We start from the raw sequence: 18086 nt of genomic DNA, 5'->3' as shown, positions 1-18086 counted from the left end.
TTAGTTTTTTGAGGAACCTCCATACTGTTTTCCAGAGTGGCTGCGCCAGTTTACATTCCCACCAACAATGCAAAAGAGATCCTCTTTCTCTGCATCCTCGCCAACATCTGTTGTTGCCTGAGTTGTTAATGTTAGCCATTCTGACAGGTGTAAGGAGGTATCTCATTGTGGTTTTGATTTGTATTTCCCTGATGATGAGTGATGTTGAGTATTTTTTCATGTGTCAGTTGGACATCTGGATGTCTTCTTTGGAGAATTGTCTATTCATGTCTTTTGCCCATTTCTTCACTGGATTCTTTGTTTTTTGGGTGTTGAGTTTGATAAGTTCTTTATAGATTTTGGATACTAACCCTTTATCTGATATGTCATTTGCAAACATCTTTTCCCATTCTGTCATTTGCCTTTTAGTTTTGCTGATTGTTTCCCTCGCTCTGCAGAAGGTTTTTATTTTGATGAGGTCCCAGTAGTTCATTTTTGCTTTTGTTTCCCTTGCCTCTGGAAATGTGTTGCATAAGAAGTTGCTGTAGGCAAGATCAAAGAGGTTTTTGCCTGCTTTCTTCTCAAGGATTTTGATGGCTTACTGTCTTACATTGAGGTCTTTCATCCATTTTGAGTTTATTTTTGTGTATGGTGTAAGAAAGTGGTCCAGGTTCATTCTTCTGCATGTCCCTGTCCAGTTTTCCCAGCACCACTTGCTGAAGAGACTGTCTTTATTCCATTGGATATTCTTTACTGCTTTGTCAAACATTAGTTGGCCATATGTTTGTGGGTCCATTTCTGGGTTCTCTATTCTGTTCCATTGATCTGAGTATCTGTTCTTATGCCAGTAGAATATTGTCTTGATGATTACAGCTTTGTAGTATAGCTTAGCTTGAAGTCTGGGATTGTGATGCCTCCTGCTTTGGTTTTCTTTTTCGAGATTGCTTTGGCTATTCAGGGTCTTTTCTGGTTCCATACAAATTTTAGGATTATTTGTTCTAGCTATGTGAAGAATGCTGGTGTTATTTTGATAGGGATTGCATTCAATATGTAGATTGCTTTGGGTAGTATCGACATTTTAACAATAATTATTCTTCCTATCCAGGAGCATGGAATCTTTTTCCATTTTTTTGTGTCTTCAATTTCTTTCATAAGCTATCTATAGTTTTCAGTGTATAGATTTTTCACCTCTTTGGTTAGATTTATTCCTCGATAATTTATGTTTTTTTGTGCAACTGTAAATGGGATTGATTCCTGGATTTCTCTTTCTGTCGCTTCATTGTTGGTGTATAGGAATGCAATCAATTTCTGTGCATTGATTTTATATCCTACCACTTTGCTGAATTCATGAATCAATTCTAGTACTTTTTTGGTGGAATCTTTTGGGTTTTCCATATAGAGTATCATGTCATCTGGGAAGAGTGAAAGTTTGACCTCCTCCTGGCTGATTTGGATGCCTTTTATTTCTTTGTGTTGTCTGACTGCAGAGGCTAAGACTTCGAATACTATGTTGAATAACAGTGGCGAGAGTGGACATCCCTGTGTTGTTCCTGACCTTAGGGGGAAGCTCTCAGTTTTTCCCCATTGAGGATCATATTAGCGTTGAGTCATTCATATTTGGCTTTTATGATCTCGAGGTATGATCCTTCTGTCCCTACTTTCTTGAGGGTTTTTATCAAGAAAGGATGTTGTATTTTGTCAAATGCTTTCTCTGCATCTATCGAGAGGATCTTATGGTTCTTGTCCTTTCTTTTATTGATGTGATGGGTCACATTGATTGTTTTGCAGATATTGAACCAGCCGTGCATCCCAGGTATAAATCCCACTTGGTTGTGGTAAATAATTTTTTTAATGTATTTTTGGATCTGGTTGGCTAATATCTTGTTGAGGATTTTTGCATCCATGTTCATCAGGGAAATCGGTCTATAACTCTCCTTTTTAGTGGGGTCTCTGTCTGCTTTTGGAATCAAGGTAAAGCTGGCTTCATGGAAAGAGTTTGGAAGTTTTCCTTCCATTTCTATTTTTTGGAACAGCTTCAAGAGAATAGGTGTTAACTTTTCCTTCAATGTTTGGTAGAATTCCCCTGGAAAGCCATTTGGCCCTACACTCTTGGTTTTTGGCAGATTTTTGATTACTAATTCTATTTCCTTACTGGTTATGGGTCTGTTCAAATTTTCTATTTCTTCCTGTTTCAGTTTTGGTAGTGTATATGTTTCTAGGAATTTGTCCATTTCTTCCAGATTGCCCATTTTATTGGCATATCATTGCTCATAATATTCCCTTAATATTGTTTTTATTTCTGCTGTGTTGGTTGTGATCTCTCCTCTTTCATTCTTGATTTCATTTATTTGGGTCCTTTCCTTTTTCTTTTTGATCCAACTGGCTAGTGGTTTATCAATTTTGTTAATTCTTTCAGAGAACCAGATTTTAGTTTCATTGATCTGTTCTGGGTTTTTTTGGGTTTTTTTTTGTTTTACTTGTTTTTTTTGGTTTCGATACCATTAATTTCTGCTCTAATCTTCATTATTTCCTGTCTTCTGCTGGTTTTGGGTTTTATTTGCTGTTCTTTTTCCAGATCCTTAAGGCATAAGGTAAGGTTGTGTGTCTGAGATCTTTCTTCCTTCTTTAGGAAGACCTGGATTACTATATACTTTTCTCTTATGACCGCCTTTGCTGTGTCCCAGAGGTTTTGGGTTGTGGTGTTATCATTTTCATTGACTTCCATATACTTTTAAATTTCCTCTTTAACTTCTTGGTTAGCCCATTCATTCTTTAGGAGGATGTTCTTCAGTCTCCAAGTATTTGTTACCTTTCCAAATTTTTCCTTGTGGTTGATTTGGAGGTTCACAGCTTTGTGGTCTGAAAATATGCACGGTATGATATCGATCTTTTTGTAGTTCCTTAGGGCTGATTTGTGTCCAGTATATGGTGAATTCTAGAGAACGTTCCATGTGCACTGGAGAAGAATGTGTATTCTGCTGCTTTAGGATGAAATGTTCCAAATATATCTGTTAAGTCCATCTGGTCCAGTGTGTCATTGAAAGCCATTGTTTCCTTGTTGATTTTTTGATTAGATGATCTGTCCATTGCTGTGAGTGGGTGTTGAAGTCTCCTATTATTATGGTATCACTATCAATGAGTTTCTTTATGTTTTTGATTCATTGATTTATATATTTGGGTGCTCCACATTTGGAGCATAAATGTTTACAATTGTTAGGTCTTCTTGGTGGATAAAACCCCTTGATTATGATATAATGCCCTTCTGCATCTCTTGATACAGTCCTTATTTTAAAGTCTAGATTGTCAGATGTAAGTATGGCTACTCCAGTTTTCTTTTGTTGACCATTAGCATGATAGATGGTTCTTCATCCCCTTATTTTCAATCTGAAGGTGTATTTAGGTCTAAAGTGGGTCTCTTGTAAATAGCATGAAGATGCATCTTGTTTTCTTAACCATTCTGTTACCCTATGCCTTTTGATTGGAGTACTGAGTCCATTGATGTTTAGAGTGAGTACTGAAAGATAGGAATTTATTGCCATTATGATGCTTGTAGAGTTGGAGTTTCTGGTGGTGTTCTCTGGTCCTTTCTAATCATTGTTAATTTTGGTATGTGTGTGTGTGTGTATGTGTATAGATAGATAGATAGATAGATAGATAGATATACTTTTTTTTCATTTTTTTCTCCCCTCAAGAGAGTCCCCCTTAAAATTTCTTGCAGGGCTGGTTTAGTGGTCACCAACTCCTTTAATTTTTCTTTGTCTGGGAATCTTTTTACCTCTCCTTCTATTTTGAATGACAGCTTTGCTGGATAAAGAATTCTTGGCTGCATATTTTTCTGATTCAGCACACTGAATATATCCTGCCACTCCTTTCTGGCCTGCCAAGTTTCTGTGGATAGGTCTGCTGCAAACCTGATCTGTCTTCCCTTGTAGGTTAGGGACTTTTTTTCCCTTGCTGCTTTCATGATTCTCTCCTTGCCTTAGTATTTTGTGAATTTGACTATGATATGCCTTGCTGATGGTTGGTTTTTGTTGAATCTAATGGGGGTCCTCTGTGCTTCCTGGATTTTGATATCTGTGTCTTTCCCCAGGTTAGAAAGTTTTCTGCTATGATTTGCTCACATAACCCTTCTACCCCAATTTCTCTCTCTTCCTCTTCTGGGACCCCTATGATTCTGATGTTGTTCCTTTTTAATGAGTCACTGATTTCTCTAATTCCTAAATCGTGCTCTTTTGCCTTAATCTCCCTCTTTTTTTCTGCTTCATTATTCTCTGTAAGCTTGTCCTCTGTATCGCTGATTCTCTGTTCTGACTCATCCATCCTTGCTGCAGCTGCATCTGTCCGTGATTGCAGCTCAGTTATAGCATTTTAATTTCATTATGACTATTTTTTACTTCTTTTATCTCTGTAGAAAGGAATTCTAATCTGTTTTCGACTCCAGCTAGTATTCTTATTATCGTGATTCTAATTTCTGGTTCAGACATCTTGCGTGTATGTGGGTTGGTTAAACCCCTGGCTGTGATTCCTTCGTGCTCTTTCTTTTGGGGTGAATTCCTTCGTTTTGTCATTTTGAAGGGAGAAAAAGAGTTAAATAGGTAGAAAAATTAAAATATAAAAAATTTAAAATTAAAAAAATATTAAAATTAAAAACACACATACCAAAATTGAATAAATGATGCTAGATCCTAGGTATGTTCTGGTCTGGGTGTTGAAAGTGGTTTGACATATTAGAGAAAAAAAAGGGGGGGCGATCATTTGAGAATTTGAAAAAATGAATACACTGAAGTAGACTAACATAAGATGATGAGAGTAAAATAGAATTTGAAAAAATTACACAAAAGTGAGGAATATAGTAGAAAAAAATAAAGAAAAATATTTTTAGTAAAAGTTAAAAATAAAAATGAATTTTTCTCTTTCTGTATTCAAGAAAAAGAAAAGAAACAAAAAGAGAAAAAAGAAATTCGAAAAAAGGAAATCGTTTGAAAATTTGAAAAAATGAATACACTGTAGTAGACTAAAATAAAATGATGGAAGTAAAATAGAATTTGAAAAAATTTACATAAAAGCAATAAATATAGTAAAAAAATTAAGGGAAATATTTTTAATAACAATTGAAAGTAAAAATTAAGTCTTTCTTTCTGCATTGAAGAATAAGAAATGAAAAAAAAGAAAAAAAAGGAAATTGTTTGAAAATTTGAAAAGTGAATACACCGAAGTAAACTAAAATAAAATGATGGAAGTAAAGTAGAATTTGAAAAAATTTACACAAAAGTAAAAAGTATAGTAAAAAAATTAAAGTGAAGTATTTTTAATAGAAATTGAAAATAAAAATGAAGTTTTTCTCTTCTGTATTCAAGAAAAAGAAAAGAAGTGAAAAAGAGAAAGAAAAAAAAAAGAAAGAAATTTGAATAGATGGACCTGCTAACAGATTGAAATAGGACTGAAATTACTTTGTTTTCCCTTAGGAGTCAGACTATGAAGCACTTTATAGTCCATAAACTAAGTAGGTGATGAGCCTTGTGTTCTTGAAGAAAGAGGTTGGCCCAGTTGGGCGGGGCTCAGTGTAATGGCTCCGTTCTCCACTAGATGGCGCTGCTTGCCTACTGGGGTGAAGTGCTGTGGCGCTGGTAGGTATATATGTGCATGTGTGGGAGTGGTGAAAATGACGTCACCTAGCTACCCAGTCTCTAGTATCAGAACTCTATTCTCCCAGATCAGCAATTGCACACCCATCTTCTGTCTTCAGCTTTCATCCACTCCCTGCTTTTTCACTGTCCGTGACCAGGCCCCAGCCAGTACCTCTCTTCCGAGTTTTGTCTCAGATGCAGTTGTTTTCCCTGGCCCCTTACTACTGAAGGACTGCGGCTTTGACACGTTCCACCCCTCTTCAGGAGGGTCTCACCGAGCAATGGCCGAATGAGCAATGGCTGAATATTGGCTGCACCCAGGAACGCTTGCTGGACCCTGATGCTCTCGGTGCCCCAAGATTGCAGCCAGGTGCCACCCCACCCCAGAAAGTGTTCGCGAGATAGTGTAGCAGCAACTTTTCAGGGATTATGGAAAATCACAACACACATCTGGCACCAGGCTTCATCCTTAAGTACCTTGTTCCAGCACCAGCAAATGTAGCCATTCTCTGGGGTCTTCTGGGACCAATGGCTTCAACAGTCTCTACCAAATGTCCTTCCAGCAGTGGAACTGCTTCCCCCATGTGGCCCGAGAACCTCCCGCACCCCACTCTGTTCCTGGGGATTCGCCCTTCCCACCAGAGCACCGCCACGTATCTAGCTGCGGAGTTGCAGCCTTTGCGCTCCCCTTGTTTACAGTCTTAATGGAATTTAAACCCTCTCCTTTCTCCTTTCTCCCTTTTTAGTTTAGTCCCTGTGGCTGTTTCCAATTTTCCACTTTCTCTCCAGCTGGTTTTGGGGAAGGGTGTTTTTCCTGTATTCTACCCCCCTGCCCCCTGTCTTCCCCCCCATCTCCGTCCTCTCTCTGCCCACAAAAGCACCTCCGTTCCCATGGCCTCTTGCTCTCCAAGTTCACCTCTCCATGCCACGTACCTGCTGAATTCTGTGGTTCAGGTTGTGCAGATTGTTGTGTCAATCCTCCAGTCAGTTTTCTAGGTGTGCAGGATGGTTTAGTGTTGGTCTGGCTGTATTTCATGGACACGAGACACACAAAAAATGTCCATGCTGTTCCGCCATCTTCGTGTGTTGCTTCTTCTACCATCTTCATGCTTTCCTACCTCTTTCTCCATTCATATTATTCCATCCATATGCATCTACTCTGTAGGTCTCCACCTGTTAATCTTTTACTTAATCTCCAAGGCCTCATTTAGATATACCTTCCCCTTCATAAAACATTTCCCTCCAGGGCAGAATTTTCCATTTCTCTTCCTACCTTGTTCCATAGCACTTACTCTCTCTATACTTTTCCAAGTTGCTCATCACTTCACCCACACAGTTTACCTCTTTATGTATTTCTGAATTTCATTCATCCATTAATAATTAGCTAGCTAGTTAACAATCATCTACCAATCTACCAAATCTAACAATCATCTACCAATAATCTACCAAAAAGTTTTAATGTAAAGTTGCATAATAGCAGTTAAAATCTTGGGCGTTGAAGTCTAACACAGCAGGATCGGATTACTATTTCTGAGTTTATAGAGCATCTAGCAAGTTGGTTAAACCATCTGAAGTTGTATTTCCTCATGCTAGAAGTGGACATAGAGTATGTCCCTCAGAGCACTATTGGGAAGATTAAATCTAATGGTAAATGTAAAGTGCTTAGGTGAGTACAAGCAATAAAGAAATGATAGCTATGACCATTACTATTGTTGAGATAAGCAGAATATTCCTAGGAACAGCCCTTTAATAATCACAGATGAATAATACAGCAGCATTTCTCGATTAAAAAAAAAATTTTTAACATTTATTTATTTTTGAGAGAGAGACAGATCATGAGTGGGAAAGGGGCAGAGAGAGGGAGACACAGAATCCGAAGCAGGATCTAGGATCTGAGCTGTCAGCACAGAGCCTGATGCGGGGCTCAAATCCACGAACCATGAGATCATGACCTGAGCTGAAGTCGGACGCTTAACCGACTGAGCCACCTAGGCGCCCAGCATTTCTCGATTTTTAGTGTTTATTCTTATTGTATATAATCATCACCCCATGAGGTTGTTAAAAGGTAGACTGTGTAACTTTACTCCCAGATACTCTCGATGCCCTAAATTCTGGGTTGGGGCAAGAATCTCCATTTTTCAGATAACCTGAGTGACTCTACTTCACATGATCTGGGAACTGTATTTTGAAGACCTTGAAGAAATGCCAAAGGAGAGACAAATCTCTGAGGGTGGCTACAGCAATCCACAATGTAAACAAAATTTTCTGATGTTTGTTATGTACATTAGACAGTGAGAATCCCCACAAACTGAATTGTCAGACTGTCTCCTCCAGTACATACAAAAGAAAAGGATACCAGGATTCCAGGGTCCAAAAGGCCTGAGAACCATTCCAGAAGCTATTCTGTTATTCTTTTCACTTTATTTCATTTTTTAAAAATGCAATAATGTTCACTGTGTAGCACAAGAAACACCTCCATACATCACCAAACTGCATTGATAATTAACATTTTTGTCATATTTCCTTTTTATTTATTTTGCTGAAAATTAAAGTGCAAGTTTCAGTAATCATATCAATTCTAAATATTTCTGCTTATATTCCTTATAGAAAACATCATTCTTTTATGTAACTTAAATACAAATGTTACAGTCAAGAAATGTAACATTATTAATGCTTCACATTCATTTTTCCCAGCTGTCCGAATAATATCTTTCACAGCCTTTTTTTTTAATCCTACACAAAATCAAGATGATACATTGCACATAGTTTTTAGGTTTATTTACAAATCCCAAAGCCGGCAGAAGTAAGGAAAAGAAAAGATGAAAGAAGAAATAAATGAAAAAAAAAGATTGATGAAACCAGGGGCTCGTTCTTTGAAAAGGAGCAAAATTGATAAACCTTTAGCCAGACTCATCAAGAAATAAAGACAGAGAACTCAAATAAAATTAGAAATGAAGAAGGACAAGTAATAAGCAACACCATAGACATTCAAAGTATTATTATATTAAAAATTGTATACCGACAAATTGGACAACGTAGAAGAAATGGATAAAGTCCTAGAGACATAATCTTCCAAAACTGAATCAAGAAGGAATAAAAAATTTGAACAGACCAATTATAGGTAATGAAATTGGGATCAGTAATCAAAGGAACTCCTAACAAATAAAAGTTCAGGACTAGATGGGTTCACAAGTGAATTATACCAAACATTTAAAAGAAAAGTTATTACCTATTCTTAAACTATTCCAAAATATAGAGGAAGGAAAACTACCAAATTCATTCTATAAGGCCAGCATTACCCTGATATCCAAACCAGATGCAGACTACAAAAAAAAAAAAAAAAAAAAAAAAAAAAGAAAGAAAGAAAGACCATAGGCCAATATATCTGATGAACACAGATACAAAAATCCTCAAAAAAATTTTAAGTTCAATAATACATTAAAAAATCATTCACCGTAATCAAGTAGGATTTATTCCAGGGGTGCAAAGGTGGTTCAATATTTGCAAATCAATCAATATGATACATCACATTAGCAAGAGAAAGGATAAACACCATATGATCACCTCAATAGATGCAGAAAAAGCATTTGACAAAATACATCTGTTTTTGATAAAAAATAAAGTGGGTTTAGAGAGAACATACATCAACATAATAAAGGCTACATATGAAAAACTTACATCGTACTAATTTCAGACTCAATGGTGGAAAACAGAGTATTTCCAATCAGGAATGAGACAAGAATGTCCACTGTTACCAATTTTATTTAACGCTACTGGAAGTCCTAACTGCAGCAACAGACAAGATATAAAAGGCACCCAAGTGAGTAAGGAAGAAGTAAAACTCTTACTATATGCGGGTGACATGGTATATATAGAAAACTCTAAAAAGACTCCACCAAAGAAACAATTAAAACTAATAAATGAATTCAGTAAGTAAGGGATGCAAAATTAATACACAGAAATATGTTGCATTTCTATACACTAATAACAAAGTAGCAGAAGGATAAGTTAAGAAAACAATTCCATTGACAATTGCACCAAAAATAATAAAATACCTAGCGATAAACTTAACCAAGGAGGTGAAAGACCTGAACTCTATAAGCTATAAAACACTGATGAAAGAAATTGAAGATGACACAAACACAAACAAATGGAAAGCTATTTCATGCTCATGGATTGGAAGAACAAACATTGTTAAAATGCCCATACTACCTACAGAGTAAAGCAATCTACAGATTCAGTGCCATCCATATCAAAATACTAACAGCATTTTTGGCGGAACTAGAACAAATACTAAAATGTGTGGAACTACAAAAGACCCCCAATAGCCAAAGCAATCTGGAGAAAGAAGAACAAAGCTGAAGGCATCATCCCAGATTTCAAGATATACTACAAAGCTGTAGTAATCAAGAGAGTATAATACTGACACAAAAAATAGACACATAGATCAATAGTTTTCTTTAAGTTTTTTTAATGATTATTTATTTTTGAAAGAGAGAGGGACAGAGTGCAAGCAGGGTAGAGGCAGACACAGAATCTGAACCAGGCTTCAGGCTCTGAGCTGTCAGCATAGAGTCCGACGTGGGGCTCGAACCCACGAACTGTGAGATCATGACCTGAGCCGAAGTCGAACACAACCAACTGAGCCACCCCAGCGCCCCTCAATAGACTACTTTAATATCAAGATTCTCTTAATGTGTATGTCTTTAATTACACTGACGTTTTTTTATGATTCCAAGTAATTTATCTTGCAGAAATTCCTCAAATAGAATTTTTTTCTATTATTTTATCTTAAAAAATGTTAAATATAATTTTCAAGAAAATTATAAATATAAGGTGTCTTTATTATGGCATTATATCAGGAGGCATATGATATAAATTGGTCCTACTTTGATGTTGTAAATTATTATCATCATGTGAAGGTGGTGTTCACATGACTTCTTGATTGTAGAAGTGCCTTTCCCCTTTTGTAATTAATAAGTAATCTGTGGGATGATTCGTGAAGTTTGCGTAAATATTCTCTTCCACAATGTTTACCCAAAACTGTAGAATCCTTTGGTTACTCTTGCCTGAATCAATTATTATAACACTGGTTGCATAATGACTCTTTAAATTTTATCATCCCTTATTTCTTAGATGGCATTCTCCTGTAAAGTAGAGCTTTTTCATCTCCCCCTTACCACCACATTTTGTTATTATCACCTAAGACTCATGGGTTTTTTTCTTTTATTAAAACACACACACACACACACACACACACACACATACACACACACACTTTAATATACACACTGATCATAATAATAATGCAGCTCAGTGGACTTTCACAAACTGAACACACTGATGTAATCAAATTCCAGGTTAAGAATAGAACATTATAGCACATTCCAGCTCCCTGCAATAGTTATATGTCAAGGGTAACCATTATTCTGAAATCTAGCAGTGTTTACTAGTTTCTCCTATTTTTTGTATTTGAGATAAATAGAATTATATAATATATAGTATTTTTTTGTATCTGACTACTTGAAGCACCATATTTTTTTTTCAATTTCACCCATATTGTTATATAGAATAGTAGATAATTCATTTTCTTACTTTATAGTATAGCCTCGTGTGAATATATCACAGTTTATATATACAATCCATTGTGAATGGACATTTGGATAGTTTGAAGACCAACATATAAGTATTCTTCTGAACATTCTAGCATACATGTCTTCTGGTGAATTTATAAATGCATGTGGGGTTTTTTTTGTTCTTATTTTTATTGTTCTTTTTAAATTCAATGGAATATAATCCACTGCTGTCATAATTCCATTTGATGATCAAATTTCCCAAATTTCACCTGTTGCTTCAAGTGGGCTTCTGGGTCCATTAACAAGTTCTATTAGTTTTTCTGTACTCTTTTACTATCTGACACATATGATGGTCTAGGTTTGCCTTAAATTTTCCCAAATGTAGAGCTAGAATCAGTCAGTTTTCCTGAGAGAGCTGGTCTTTTTAGTGAGTATTGCTATTTAGAAAGGAAGCTCCAAGAACTAGATGTGTTGCTTTTAGGATTCAATGTTGTTAGGCCTTTTTAGTGGTCGGTGCAAGGAAAATATATTTTAATATATCTAATGAAATTGCCCGGATATTTACAATTTCAATCCAATGCCATATTTTCCTCTCTTTCACTCAGTCTATGTATCTCCTGTCCCTCAGTGAGATCTTTGGATCACACAATTATTTTTTGTATTTGCTCAGTACTATAGCACACCGAACACTACATTCAGGACTACCATACCTACAAACCAACCATTAATATTCAAGATTTCTTTACTTTTTTTTGTACAGTTCGAGTGTACAGTTTGAATATTTGGGTCAAATGTATTATTTTTTCTGCCTCCTCTCCAACTACAGTGTGCTTATGTTATCAATTTGATATGCATTTAATATTAATCATATGTGATCTTATTCAATTTTATTATTTCCCTTTATCTTTGCTGATCAATATTATACTTTGCATATATAAAATGCTAATATGATTAAAAATTCAAAAATATATTTAGCAAAGTCACATTCATTTCGCTATTCCTTCTACCCTGTCCCCGCTATGTAGACACCCACTTTGATTAAATTCTGAATTATTGTTACTGTGTTATTTTTACAAAAATATGATCACATATGTATATATTTTCTTAGTTCTCCATTATTTCGTAAAACAGAGTAGCATACAGTATATGCTCTTGAGCGTATTGCTTTTTCTAAGTAATAGTATATCCTGGAAATCACTCCATATCATTTCATAAATACTATTCTCTTTCTTTTTATAGCTGTGTACTAACACTCTTTCATTGTGATAATGCATCATAATTTATCAAAATTTCTTTACATATGAGAAAAAGGCAAAAGGACGTTCCCAATGTTTTGTTTTTATAAAGAATGTCAAATGAATAATTGTGTATATTTGGTTGTGTATGTGGTATTTTGGAAGATGACTTTTCAGTGTTGATTCCTAGAAGTAGTATGTTGAGTCAACCAGTATATACTGTGGAAAGTTAAGTTTGCTTGTTTTGGTTGTTGTTTTATTCTTATTATCAATTTCCACTTTCATGGGTGGTAACATATCACATTTATTTTTTTTTATTTTTTTTTAATTTTCTAATGTTTATTCTTGAGAGAGAGAGAGAGAGAGAGCAGGGGAGGGTCAGAGAGAGAGGGAGACACAGAATCTGAAGCAGGCTCCAGGCTCTGAGCTGTCAGCACAGAGCACAATGCAGGGCTCGAACTTACTAACCATGAGATCATGGCCTGAGCTGAAGTTGGTCGCTTAACCAACTGAGCCACCCAGGTGCCCCAACATGTCATATTTCTATCAGCAGTGTAGACAGAGCCTGTTACTTCACAGACTCATACACAGAATGTGCCAAATTTTTAAAAATTTTCACCAATCTGATAAATGAAAAATGGTATCTGAGTGTAGTTTTAGTATACATTTTTATTTTTAATGAATGAAAACTAAACGTTTTGTCCAATAGTAGGGCCAGCTGTATAATTCTGATACTATCCATGTCCTTTGTCTATTTTTTTCTTGACTTTTTGGTATTTATTTCCTTGATTTATTTATTTATTTATTTATTTATTTACAAATTTTAGTTTTAGAAAGAGACAGAGCAACGGAGAGGGGCAGAAGGGGAGAGGAAGGGAGGGAGCAAGTGAGGGAGGAAGAGAGAGAGAGAGAGAGAGAGAGAGAGAGAGAGAGAGGGAATTCCAAGCAAGCTCCATGCTGAGCCCTCAATGCGGGACTTGATCCCAAGATCTTGGGATCATGACCTGAGCCATAACAAGAGTCAGACTCTCAACTGACTGACCCACCTAGGCACCCCTATTTCCTTGATTTTCAGAGTCCTTTACATACTAGAGATACTGTCCATTTTCTGTGATATATTGAAAATATTTTCTTGAAGTTTTTTTTAATTTTTTTGATTTTCCTTGTGCTTTTATTTTCTTTATGTAGCCAAATTTACTAATAATGTCTTCTAATGTATCAGAATTTTTGACTCAGCTAAAAAAGCCTTTCCTCACACTGAGGTAAAAAGATGAGTATACTTACTTCTAGTATTATGTTTTGTTTTGTTTTGTTTACTTTTAAATCTTTGGTTTATTTGAAGTTTATTTTCTATGTATAGTATGAGGTAGTGATATAGTGCTGTCTTCTTTTTCCAGCAGTAAACCAGTTGTCCACCTATATATTTTAATTTCATTTTTCCCCAGTAATTTGAATGCCACTTTTATCAGATACTAAATCTTTATATGTACATTGTCTATTTCTAAAATTTCTTTGACTTTACTGAGCTATGTATTCATATACCAGTGCCAAAAGGGGAATACACTTATCAATCATTCAGTGACTGAGAATTGTAAACACTTTTGGTTTTGTTGGTTAGTGAAACCAAGAAACAGGCCATTGGGGGTTGAAGAGAACATCATTTGCCAAAACTGTTACATCAACTCAGTTAATGCTGGATCCTTTTTCAGTTACCACCTTTGGTGTTATCTATTTGAAGAGATGAGAGTATTATTGAAAATCCAGTTGTTTTATTTAGTTTAGAACTCCAGTCACAAGATTTATGAGAAAGGGTTTAAAATTTACATCTTACAAGCTCTTCTCTATCAAGTTAGTTTTTTTTTTTTTCTTCAAATGAGAAGGTTATTATATATGACTCTGATACTGGCTTTAATTTTTGTTTACTCAAATGACAACGAAATATAGAAACTGAATGAAAGATAGCAAAAGAGAAAGGCCTTCAAAAAGGCTTTTCAATGATATGTTCTTGAAATCAATTAGTGGAGCTAAACTGGATTATGTATGCCCATATTATTCACTTAGACATTATTATCTGTTGAAATGACTTTTTGAAGCTCTGAAGTTTTAATTTCTTTATCATATTCTTTATTCCATGGAATGCACCATTCTTTTATATTGCCTTTAGATTACTGTGCTTCTATATCAGAACTATAGCTTAAGCAAAGATAGTATATTAACCATAAGTTATATTTGCCTAGGTCTTCAAAATATTCTGGAATGGAGGCTAATTACCTAGTTTTGTCCCTGGGGCATATGGATACTGACGACCATATTTGAGCAGGATCCACTTAGTCCAGACATTGTCTGATAACACTGTGTACCTGCAGGGTTTTGTTTACATAGGACTTTGTCAAGACAACAAAGGATTACTTATAGAAAACTGAATTCATGTTATAGAATGACAACTGAACACATTTTACTATGTAATTAACATAGGAGATAATATATATAAGACATTGACAAGGATACAGTGATATTCTGATATTAATTATTGATTGCTATGCAAAGGAATAGGTCAAAGGCCTTAGCCAACATTGGCTAAGGGAATGAATTTTGTGTTCTGATTTTTATCACTTCTTGAATTGTGCAATTCTGTGCCTTTTCCTGACAGCTCATGTTGATTGTGCTAAACTAATTCATGCCTTTGTTTTTTAATGTTTATTTATTTTGAGAGAAAGAGAGAGAGAGAGAGAGCAGGCGAGAGGCAGAGAGAGGAAGAGAAAGAATCCCAAGCAGGTCCCACACTGTCAGCACAGAGCCCGATGCAGGGCTTGAACTCACAAATCCATGAGATCATGACCTGAGCTTAAATCAGTAGTCGGGCTCTTAACTGACTGAGCCACCCATGTGCCCCTATTTTTTTAAGGACTAATTAAAAAGGAAATACAAATATTTTGAGCATTGCTATATCTTTAAGCATAGATTTTACATCACATTTAATATACTGAATATAAGCTGTTTCTGTTTATGAATTCATGCGAAAGTATATTAAATAATCCTTGTTCACTGGTTCTTATAAAAATAATTTCCATCTAATATAGACTAAACTTCTGCAACACAAACCCAAAAATCTTACTAACTTAACATAGATAATGTGCCTTTTCTTTTCCCCATGCAAAGTCCTCTGTAGTTTTCTTCCCAGCATCTTTTCAGAGACCTAGATTTCTGCATCTGAGAGCTTTGTTCTCTCAACATGTGGCCTCCACGCTCACAGCGGGAGAAGGAATACAGAACATGGAGAACAAACATCTGCTGTTTCCTCTGACTAGAAGTGGCCCGTGTCACTGTCACTTGTACTTACAGTGCACTGACCAGAACTATTCACTTGGCCCCAACCTAACTACAATCTAACTATGAGGGAAATGTTGGGAAGCACAGGCTAGCAAGTGGAGTATTTGCAGAGAAACAGTGTCTCTGTCACTTGCTTTTGGAAAAACCTTGCTCATAAACCTAGGGAAAGCTTCCTTTGCTGTTTATGTGTGTTTGAAGTTTTCTTTCTCCTTCAATTCTGAGCACTTCATCTTTTCTGCTTGGCTGAGTCTGTGTTCCACCCATTTGTGTTGGTGAATATATAGAAAAATAGCTGAAGGGTGCAATCTGTGCTTTGTCTGGAGGACAGTTTGATTGTATTCTGAGCTGAAGAGGCTCATGATGGGAATCGATCTTGATGCCATGACACTCTCCGTGTGACATGTTTAAGCCACCCCTGGGTGAAAACACTTCATGGATTCCTGTTTAATCTTTTCATTTCCAATATACAGACTATCATTAAACAGTTAAACTTCCAAGGGATACTATTTTCCAGTGTTTGTACCACATCAGGCCTACATGTGCTGTCAGTGAGCTAACTTTATGCAAAACTTTCTGTTGGATTTATCACTGCCATCCTTCATTATTGAAACAGTTTACCACCTCAACGATAGGCCTGAGGCACAGAATTCATAATCAGGAGAACTAAATTATCTTTTTAGTTCTGCCACTAGCTAGTTGTTTTCCTTTCTGGGCATTTCACTTAACTTCTCCAGGCATTAGTCTCTTAATCTGTTAAATGAAGGTGCCTTTATAGGAATCCCTTTCCAAATTTTAAACACACAACACACCCACATGTGTACATGCATACACAGACACACCCTGGTTTGTTTTTTTTTTTTTTTTCAAATTAAATCTGTCCTAGAATCCCTAAATATAAACAAAAAAATTAAAATTCTCTAAATGAAAAGGAGGTACAGGAAGGGAACAGGAGGTCTACTTTTGTACTCTGGGTCAAAATCTGAGACACAACTATCCAGTTCCGGATCTTCAATTTAGATCTTCTAGATATACCGAATTCTAGAGCAGTCTTTGAAATCTACTAAATCAGATGTTTTCGGGAATTTTTTAGCTCCCAAGTTCTATGTGTTTATAATTCAAAAGGAAGAATGAGGTTAGTTCTGTTTGTTTGTTTTTTTTCTCTATAGATCAAAGTTAATAAATCATTGAAAATACGAAGCAAACATATGAATTGAGTTTCCCATCAATGCCCCAGTGTTTCCCGGCATTTATCTAACAGTCAAAATAAAAGGCAGCAAAGAGTGATATTTTAAGTCAGTGACTACTGCCATGTATATTCAATGCATAAAATGTTTACAAGTATTACATGGTTTATATATTTTTTCCCCTAGAGAAAAGGATGTGTCCTAAACTTTTATAGCAAAGATTTAAATACACAAGTAGAGGTATTCTCTTATGCAAAACTATAAGGTGTTTCGCTTTTATAAAACTAAATTTCACTTTAGTCTTACTTGAGGAAAAACTCAGAAAATCACAGTATTTAATACACATTTTAAAAATGGTATTTTTTTTTTTAGTGACTGAGTCAGTCTGATTCTGAATTATAAAATACACTAAAGCATCATGAGAAAAGCTATTCTGGAAATACTGACATTCTAGCAAAGCCATGGATTACTGAATCCTCATAGAAAATATCTTTTACTCTAGATAGTTTTCCCCCTCATTTCTGAACTAAAAGTTCAGAGTCTCTTGTTAACTAAGGCCAATGAGGAACCTGAAGACAAACATGGAATTGTGTTTTTTGTTTTTCTATTTAGATTATTTGAGCAGTTTTTAAACTCTTCCATGGAATACTGATTCCATCACCCCCTTTAGAAAAGTGAGTCAATGCAGTAAATGACATGGCCCACTTGGTGTTACTCACACAGACATTTGAACACTTCCCACACATAAACCCCTACTTATATGTGTCAGACAGATACACATATGCATTTATACACATTCCATGCCTGTTATTCTTTCTTCACCACTCACCCAGTGAACCACATTTCGTTCGAGATAAAATTTCTTTTGATATTTTCATGCTATTTCTGAGGTCTGAACAAAATTCACATCTAAGGTAGGATGTTAGGATGCTAGTGCCCTGGTAAATGATTTAAATAACCCACCTTAAAGACTCATGTCACTGACCTTAAAAGAAACACTTGGGTAATATGGTAATTAGAGTATCCCTTGTTAAAGTTTAGTTAAAATTTCAGATTCCATGTAGGCCAATGAGACTTGGATGGCAGCCATCCTGTCTGCCATATATATATATATATATATATGGTATAATTTTGTGTATATATATATATATATAT

This window comes from Panthera uncia, chromosome D1 (genome assembly GCF_023721935.1).
Source record: "Panthera uncia isolate 11264 chromosome D1, Puncia_PCG_1.0, whole genome shotgun sequence".
NCBI classification, from domain to species: Eukaryota; Metazoa; Chordata; class Mammalia; order Carnivora; family Felidae; genus Panthera; species Panthera uncia.
The sequence above is the reverse complement of the archived record's forward strand: the minus strand, read 5'-3'. Positions refer to the sequence as shown.